Source organism: Rhipicephalus sanguineus, chromosome 11, assembly GCF_013339695.2.
Source record: "Rhipicephalus sanguineus isolate Rsan-2018 chromosome 11, BIME_Rsan_1.4, whole genome shotgun sequence".
NCBI classification, from domain to species: domain Eukaryota; kingdom Metazoa; phylum Arthropoda; class Arachnida; order Ixodida; family Ixodidae; genus Rhipicephalus; species Rhipicephalus sanguineus.
In genome coordinates this window covers 122967623-122977224 of record NC_051186.1, presented here as the reverse complement: position 1 = coordinate 122977224, position 9602 = coordinate 122967623, and positions in this window count along the sequence as shown.

Below are 9602 nucleotides of genomic sequence, written 5' to 3'. Positions count from 1 at the left end.
GTTGGTAATCTACTTTCAAGAAACAAAGCACCATCCGAGAGCGGACAAACAAGAAGGAAACGAGGACAACCGCTTGCCCTTGCGCCTTTCTTCTTGTTTCGTTGCCCGCTGGTGCACTGTTTTATTGCGAAAGCTAGGGTGCCTCGATGCCAGCGTTTCTCCGTACGAATAAACGTTGGCATCGAGGCACCCTTGCGAAAGCAATTGTATGGATAATACAGGCGCCCTTTTACCGTCATGGCCGTCACCGTGAGGTCCCGCATGAGATTCCAAATCGATAACATCGCTTATGAATAAAAAGTCACAGTTTCGCCGCAAGGGCGAAGCAATGAATTCGATAGCAAGAAACTAATGCTATACGAAGTGAGGCTCGCCAATGGATACTCTCAGTTTGAACAACGCTCCTGTTGCAAAGGCGGCCGAAGCAGCGAAGGAAACTAGCGTGCTTCAAGTGTCGAGCTGTGACACTTGATAGTTCGCGCTCATCGTCTGTTTGTTCGTTTACCGGCGTCCCTTCAGCTCGAGTGACTTTCGTACGCTCCGTAACATGAGCGCGGACATCACGGTGAAAGGTTGAAACATCCCTCTTGCCCTCACCACGGGAAAACCGCGCGAGCAGACAGCGGAAGGGCAAGGTTCTCCCTGCGCAAACATAAGAAGCGAGCGAGCTCGCCGACGGCTTTTAAATGCGCCCGTCGTGCTCCTAGCGCCATCTCGCTGGTAATGAAGAAACGCTTATAAGCGCCGGCCGTCTCCGAGTCCGTCCAGCGGTAAAGGGTGTGTATATAACGCTCGCCGTTAGCTACGTGGAGGATCTGCGTTTCGTGGCGTAGCGGTTAGCGCCGCTCGCTGCGGAGCAAGAGGTCCCTGGTTCGATTCCGCGCATCGGAAGCATATTTTTCTTTGCGGCTTTTTATATATACATACTTATACATATACGGTGCATGACGGCGACGGCAAAATTCAGCCGAGACTGTCGATATAATTGCTATCGCAATAATAAATATAACAATATTGGCGTTTTAAGGAGCCATAACCATCATATGATTACGAGGCATGTTGTAGTGGAGAGCTCTGGAAGTCGCAGCCACCTGGGTTGCTATGTAGGATGGCCAAAGCTCCTCGGGCACACGAGCTTGCTGCGAGCTCGCATTACGGCGGTCATGACAGTAGGACAGTGCGGAGCACGCGACAGCAGTGTGATAAAAACGGCTACAATAACGATAATGGCGTCACAAACGCACGTGCGGCATTTGCGGCGGTTTTCAAAGGAACACCGCGTGCGAACGCGTCAGCGCCGCCACTTAGTCAACATTTTCACAGTGCCGCAACGTCAGCGTGATCGTCGCGCTATCTTTGTGCCAACTGATCATCGCGCCTCCCACGGGCGTGTTCGTGGGCGTTTGTCCTCTTTCGGAAAATTATTTCGTTCCATCTGCAGCATGGAAATTTTCAATTTCACACTCAACAAGGGCGCACACGCCGCACTCTGGTGCAGCTCGTTTCGCTTCTCTGGAATATTACAGATAAATAAATGGACAGGTTACTGCTATACTTATGTGGCGACACACTGCGCACAAACCGGCGCAGACACCGCCTCGTCATTAGCCAGCTCGGCGTGACATGGCCGCATGCTGCACCACGCCTCCGATAAGGGACAGCGCCACCGCAGCGTCACCGGAGGCTTACGTCACCGACGGCGGTTATAAACCCGAGCTGCTAAGCTCGGAGGTTATCATTCCTTCGCCACCCGACTAAGCGCAGCGTCGCTATGCTCGCCCCGCTGCTACTACTACGTTAATAAACAGTCGTTATGTTTTATGTTGGGATGCGTCCTTCCATCGACACGGCATCCCACATCTGGTGACCCGGAAACCGAACAAACCGCACCGCTATGGCCGACACGGAAGCCCTTGCCGCTCTTCTGCAGCAAGTGGACCAAATTCAACAGCAACTTCCGGAACAGCAGCAGCGCATGCAAAACGGACCGCACTCGCCCGGCGATTCCGCGCAGCCTCTTGTGGACTACGCCCCCCAAAGCTCCGTTCCAACGGTCGCTGTCAACGCAGATGCTGCTGCCACTGCGGCCGCTACCGACCTGGACGTCTGGCGTGTCTCTGTCAAGCTTCCGCCATTTTGGGCGGACTCGCCCGAGGTATGGTTCGCCCAAGTCGAGGCCCAGTTCTCCCTGGCGCGCATCACACAAGACCGGACCCGCTACGACTACGTCGTCGCCCACCTGGACGCCCGCTACGCCAACGAGGTCCGGGATATCCTCGCCAACCCACCAACGGCCAACCTGTACGAATACCTTAAGACCGAACTCATCCGCCGGCTGTCACTCTCGGAAGACCAGAAATTGCGACAACTTCAGTCCGCAGAACTTGCCGAGCGCAAACCTTCGCAGTTACTCCGCCACATGCGTGCTCTCGCGGGTAACATGGAAGTCCAGGAATCTTTCCTGCGATCACTCTGGCTCCAACGACTTCCACTGCACGTTCAGGCAATTCTGCGGGCTCAGCTGACGCTACCTCTCGACCAACTTGCCGAGGTCGCTGATTGCGTCATCGAGGTCTTCTTGCCGCAGTTGTCGCCCACCATCCAGGCTGTCGCCGCACCGCTGAACACCACCGTGCTTGCACGCCGTATAAACGACATCGACCGGCAGCTCACCTTCATTGAACAACGCCTGGGTGAAGGTCTTCCGATGCACCAGCGCCGCCACTCGCAAAGCCGCGACCGTACCACCACTTCGTCGCGGCAACTTGACAACAACGGCCGCCCGTGTTACTACCACCGACGCTTCGGGGACAGAGCCCGGCAATGTCGACCACCCTGTTCCGCTGGGCATGCGGAAAACGCCAACGGCAGCTCGTAGAGACGGCCGCAAGCTGCCAACCCAGAGGCCGTCGCATCTTCGTCACTGACCAAATCACGAAGCAGCGGTTCCTTGTCGACAGCGGTTCCGACATCTGCTGCTACCCGCGATCCCATCTTCAAGGTCCTCGTCCGCCTACGTCTTTCGAGCTCAGCGCGGCAAACCGCTCTACAATCAAGACGTACGGCTCGCTCCGCCTGCACATCCAGCTCGGAAACTTACGCCGTGACCTTCACTGGAACTTTGTCATCGCAGACGTCGCCGAGCCAATGATCGGCTCAGACTTTCTGGCCCACTACAACCTCCTTCCGGACTGCCGCAGCGACCTCCTCATCGACGCGACGACGGGACATTCCACACCAGGCCAGCGAACGACCGCCCAACAGCCAAGCATCAGGGTACTCAGTGTTGACAACCATTCGCCATACCACGCCATCCTCGCCGAATTTCCCGGATTGACGCGCCCCAGCGGACTGCCACGCAAAGTGCAGCACACCACCGTGCACTACATCCGGACCACTTCAGGCCCCCCGGTTTTCTGCCGTGCCCGTCGCCTCGCCCCGGACCGCATGCGCATAGCCAAAGCAGAGTTCGAGGCCATGCTCTTTGAAGGAATCGCCCGCCGCTCTGACGGTCCATGGGCCTCGCCACTTCACCTTGTTCCAAAGAAGACCGAAGGCTGGCGGCCCTGTGGGGACTACCGTGCCCTCAACGCACGCACCATACCGGACAGGTACCCCGTCCACCACATACAGGACTTCGCCCATCGCATTCATGGCTGCCACGTGTTCTCCGTGCTAGACTTGGTGAAGGCCTACACACAGATACCCGTCAATCCGGATGACGTCCCGAAAACGGCAATCATCACTCCCTTTGGCTTGTTCGAGTTTCCCTTCATGAGCTTCGGCCTGAGGAACGCTGGACAAACCTTTCAGCGCTTCATCGACGAAGTCGTCCGCGGCCTCGACTTCTGCTTCGTTTACCTTGACGACATACTGGTATTTTCCCGCGACGCCGAAGAGCACTACACGCACCTTCGTCTGCTGTTCCAACGCCTCGATGACCACGGTCTACTCGTGGTATTTCTGTGGTAGCGAATCGGTAGAAACAATGTCTCCACAAACAAGTAAATAGTAACATTTCTCGCCGTAAATCCCACCAGGGGCGCTTGCTTCATAGCTGTGAGTGCTACGTCGTGAGAGCGGTGAAACTGAATGCGAGACATCGTAGCCACGTGATGATATAACCTATAGTTCTTCGTGCGTGTGTGCATAGTCTGTGCGATTAAGCTCATAGATGAATCGTGCCACTCGCTGGCGTTGCGGCGTGAGCACTGCTCCTCGGCAAGGGGAAACGCGGTGGGCGGGCCCGCTCTTCGCCGCGGGCGTCTGTCAATCAAATTGATTGACGCGCGCACTCGGGCACAAACTCGTTGATTCTGAAAAGGCCCCAGTTCAATTCGTGACTGTCATAGTGCCGGCGTGCCTGTCAAACGGTTCATGCAGTGGACGGTACTCAGCAGCTTCTTTTGCATATAAAATAATTTGGTCAGATTGCACTATTTGTGCAAGGCTGGGGCCATCGGAGGAGCTTGTGATCACTAGAGACCGGGTTTTAGGCAGATGCCTATTTCGTTCCTTGCATTCCTATAGTGCCACTTTGATATATGAGTATGAATTAGAGGTTAAGAAGGGCTTTTGTAATGTTTTTATAGTGCCTATAAATGCGTATATTTGGGGTTCGTGCCTAAATGCCTATAAATGCCTATGTTCAAAAACGGCGCTATGTGAGCACTATTTAACCTCAAATTTCGCTTTCGAGTGCAGTTTGAAACCGTTATTCATGTTACCGGGCAATATTGACCTTTTAAAACTCTATGGGGCTCAACCTAGCCCTCTAGTTCAACCAACTTCCGGAACGACAACCGCTAGCAGCAGTGAACCTGAATGGAAGCCCGTCTCAGCGTCTGCAGGGGAATGGGGAGAGGGAAATAAAGATGGAAACCAGAAAGAAGAAGAGGAGAGTGGCGTCCATTGCCGAGGACGTGGCGGGTGGTTTGTACAGCCGGTTGTCCAGTCCAGTGTCTCCAAGGAAGTCAAGAACAGCCTTGAAGACCTGGGTGTGGCGGCGGGCAGGGAACAGGAGGTCCCTCTGTGCAGCCGCGGGAAGGTGGAGAACGAATGCGAAACTGTGGAGTGCCGTCAGGAAAAAAGGAGGGTTTGGATCAAAATAAATAAAAAGTGTGATGCGCACGCGGCTTTTGTTTTCTTTGTGATTTACTTCTGAAAAAGCCGCTCACGAGGTCACATGAGAAATTGTAGTTAGACACTGGGAATTGTTGCTTGCCCAATGAAGAGCGTTTTACCACAAGAATGTTTCAAGTTGATTCATTATGAGCCGAGAAACCGTGATGCGACAAGGCGATCTTGAAACCCTTGCCATCAGCCCCGTGTAGCCTTCGCAAGCCAAGTCCCTTCCCTGCCCTTTTCAGTATCGGAGCCGGAGGATCACATGACGCAGACGCATCAACACGTCATGCGCACGTAAGGTGACGTGTGCATGACGTGCCAGGGCCAGGTCGTGAACGCGATCGGTGTTGTGTCGTTTCGCCGTTCGTTTCTGTGGGATGCACCCCTCGGTGCACGCACGTTTGGAGAGGCTGGCTCGGATCATGTATCGTCCCCGCGATACACCGCGTCGCACAGCTAGAACAGCTGTAAGGGACGATGCACCAAAAAGGCGCGCAGCGTTGTCAGGGCTGGCATCGGGACGAAGCGGGAATGGCGAGTACAGTGGAGCGCGTATGAAGGTTATCGCGCGAGCGTCGACCGGCCTAGCATCCCAGGGGCGTAGCGGCACTTTTCGGAACAGTGAAAATCGAGATTACGCATTCTTCTCTTCCTGGTTGGCTGTTCCATACTACAACAATCGCCCCTATGACGAGCTCTGCACCCTTTCTCTCTATTTTAAGCTTTCTATCCATTGCGATCAAGTGCGGTCAAGTTGCGTTGGCTCTTATCTCCGCGGAAATTAAAAAGATTGCTGGGTAACATCTGCTAAAGCGCATGCTTGGCACTGCTTCGTTTAAGCGGCTTGCTGAGTTGAACAAAATATATCGCGTTGTCATAAAAAAAAATAAGAAATGAAAATGTGCCTTCGTTATACGGGAGTTATCGCAGCTTAAGGAACAGCAAAATGAGTGAGTGAAGCCCTCCCTCTCCTCGAAAAAGAATTCTGGGACGTGACGCTGTTGTAGTTAATTGGTCGACGCTCGCGCGATAACCTTCAAATCGCGCCCGACAGTACACGAACGCATGCGAAATTGAGGCATATTAGTTTGGCATCTCGCATGCTTTGTGGACGCCGCACAGTACGGCAGATCGGCAAACTTTTCGGCCGTCCTAGTGGACCACAGTGACGCAGTTCTCCACTCTGCATCTCTCATGAATACCACCCCGGCTAGAGCCAAGCAGGCCACGGTGGTTCTCGCTTTACTTGACGAGAATAGGCATCAAATCTACACCGATTCTAGTGCGGCTGTCAGAGCCTTTTCATAAGGTTCCGTTTCCGCCGAGGTCGCACACATCCTAGGTGACAGAATCATTTCCTCACACACCATCACGTGGTTTCCGGCTCATCTCGAGTCGCACTCATCCTCTATGGCTAACCTCAACGAAGTCGCCCACACCCGTGTGCGCGGGCTAACCCACCGCGCTGGGTTTGGCGGAGGCGGTACCTCGGGGACTGGTCGGGAGGTCTTTCGAGATCCTTTATTCACGTTCAACGAGGTTTGTAAGCACTACCAGCTGTCTAGGCGAACGTTTCCTCTTCCGCACGAGAAACTCTCCAGGCCGCAGGCTGCCACGCTCCGAATGCGGCAGACCAGGTCTTATTCTAGTCTATCAACCCTTAAGTTCTTACACGGATGCTTTTGAACCGGACTGTCCCGATTGTGGCGCGCGAAGCAATTTAGACAACATGCTCTGGCGGTGTATCTCCTTACGAGGCCCTCAACGCCTTAGTGAAGAAGAGTGGCGCACCGAGCTAAGGAGTTCGAATCTACTACACCAGTTAAGGGCTGTCCAGAGGGCCCACGACGCGGCGGTGAGGTTTGGCCTCCCCGTCCCCACGTGGAAGCTGCCCGCGGCGCTGCCACCCTGAACGGCTGCGGTGCTCGTCAGGACTATCTTAATAAAGTTCACTGTCTCTCTGTCGCTGCGATTAGAAGTAAAAAGGAAAAAGAAAAAAATGGGCGAAGCTTCCACTAAGCCGCGCAAAGCTCGAAACAGCGAAACTGGGCGATTCTGCAGACTCATCTCGTTTCTTTTAGGTTGTTTCTAGGCCTTAGCTAGGTGATGCAGGTCGTTTCTAGGTTGCTTCTAGGTGGCTGCAAGGCTTTAGCTAGGTGATGCTGGGTTGTTTGTACGTTGATCGTCAGCGTAGAGAGGTTCGAGTTAAACCAGACACTCACAGACACGACACGGATGTCCCATCTCCCGAGACAGAACCTCGCGCTGAAACCAAGCGTTCGCACCTCTCACAGATCTACGCGCACCTTTGGTGCCTTTGTGCCATCATTAACAACATTTCTGGCTTTCCTGTCGTAGATACAAGGTCGGACACATTTTTGTTTGAGATTATTTGAATTTGTGTAAAAATCTATTGCGCCTATATTTAAGATTTTATAGGCCTAAAACGGTGTTTTGCCTACCTATTTTTGGCGCCTAAAAAGTGCTTTATTAGTGCCGAAAAATCTGGCCTGTAGTGATCACCTAGCTTCTTCCAGCATTTTACGTGGCTCGTCTACTCAGTATCCTTGGTCTGCTTCGGAGTAATGACCGCGTCAGTTCGGTCTCAGTATTAGTGCTTTTGATTAGGAAGGTGCTAACTAACATGATATTGCATAGTCCTTTCTTAATTGGTAATGTTTTAATTACCACGAGATTAATTACCCAAGTTTAAATCGCAAGGTCCTGGATAGCACATATGTAATTAGCATAATACTAATTAGCACGATCCTAATTAACATGACCTCGGTGAGTAAGGTCCTGATTATCTTGGTTTGAAGTGCACGCTTCTAATTAGCGCCGTGTTAATTAGCAGTAATTGTTACTGTCTTAAATTACGCGCCATTAATTACTCATGTTTAATTCCCACGGTCCTGAATAGTACAGAGTTAATTAGTATAAGCCTAATTAGCACGACCCTAATTAACACGATCTCAGTAAGATCATGATTATCTTGATTTTATTTACACGCTCCTAATTAGCGTTGTGTTGATTAGCATGAAACCTAATTACCTTGTTCTTAGCTTTATACGACTTCATTAGCATGGTCTTAGTAAGACGTGGCTTAGTTAGCTCGGCCTTAGCATGATTTGGCCTAATCAGATTCGTCATAGCACGTCCTGACTTAGCTAGGTGTACCGCCCAGCCAATTAGCTAATCATCCGGGCACACGTGCTCTGGGAGCGAGCAGACGATGAAGAAGACAACGACGAGGGCGCGCGCCGGCCGAGCGACGCGCTAGAATGTACAGGCCAACCACGGTGAATATTGTCACGTGGTCGTGACGTCGACGAAGACCGCAGACGACGTGTCGAAGATGAAACTCTTTATTTGGCCGAACTTGTGGCCGAGAAACGGAAAGTTAATTTACAGCAATACACACGGTATGCACTGATAGCGGCAAACGGAGCGTCGGCCGTCGATCAACTGACAAGCGGTCAAGCGCGTCGGCTTTTACACAGGCGCTATCGAACTTTCCAGCGATATCGCTGGTTGTTGCGCAATCTCTAGAATAAGCTCGAGTGTTCGCGTCTTGCGCGCAATCTTAACAAAATGATCTACAATAATCGCGAAAGTTCTCGAACGATGAGGCGCGGTTGGCGCTGAGCGTTGCTGACAGCCTTTGTGGGCGAAAACCGAATACAGCAAAAATGATAATAAGAAACGCACGTGGCAATATACACGTGGTCTTGGCGATTAGCTCTAGCCGCGGTGTTGTAAGGCGCTCGGTCGGAACTAATCTCAGATCCTCAAGGATACTTGCTGCAGATTATTCTAAAGGATACTTGCTGCAGTCATTAAACGCTTGAAAATGAATTCAAACAGCCCGCGCACACATAAAAAAATATAGCTAGAGCCTTCTGCCACTTTTCTTGCATGGGTGCACTTCTGCACTCAGTGGAAAGACAAACAAATGAAAGAGGGTGCCTCTAGCTTGAAGACACCACCCAACCTTCTCGACCGCCCTTGACGTGACCCGACGTTCCATCGTAACCAATGGAATGGAGCGCGTGCTGAGGGATGGATTTCAACTTCTCGTACTGTTAGCTCGTTCAAAAGGGGGTGTCGCCAGAGCTCGAAAAGATCCCGAGTTTCGCCAAACTCGGGCCATCCTGCATAGCACCCCTGGAGTTATTTAATGGATGCCTAAATATAAGTACACGGGTATCAAGCATTTCGCCCCCATCGAAATGCAACCGCCGCGGCCGGGAGCGAACCCACGTCGCTCTGGTCAGCAGCCGGGCACCGCAAACAATTTGTCACCGCGGTGGCTGATACAATGGTTCTCAAACTCTTAAAGGCAGTTGCGATTTTCATTCCCTCCTTGCAACTCCTAAGCAATTGCGGGGAAATAGATACGGTGTGAAATGGTAGCCTACAAAATAAGAAATGACAGTGTAGCATTCGCTCGGAAATTAATATATTGAGCACGAAAT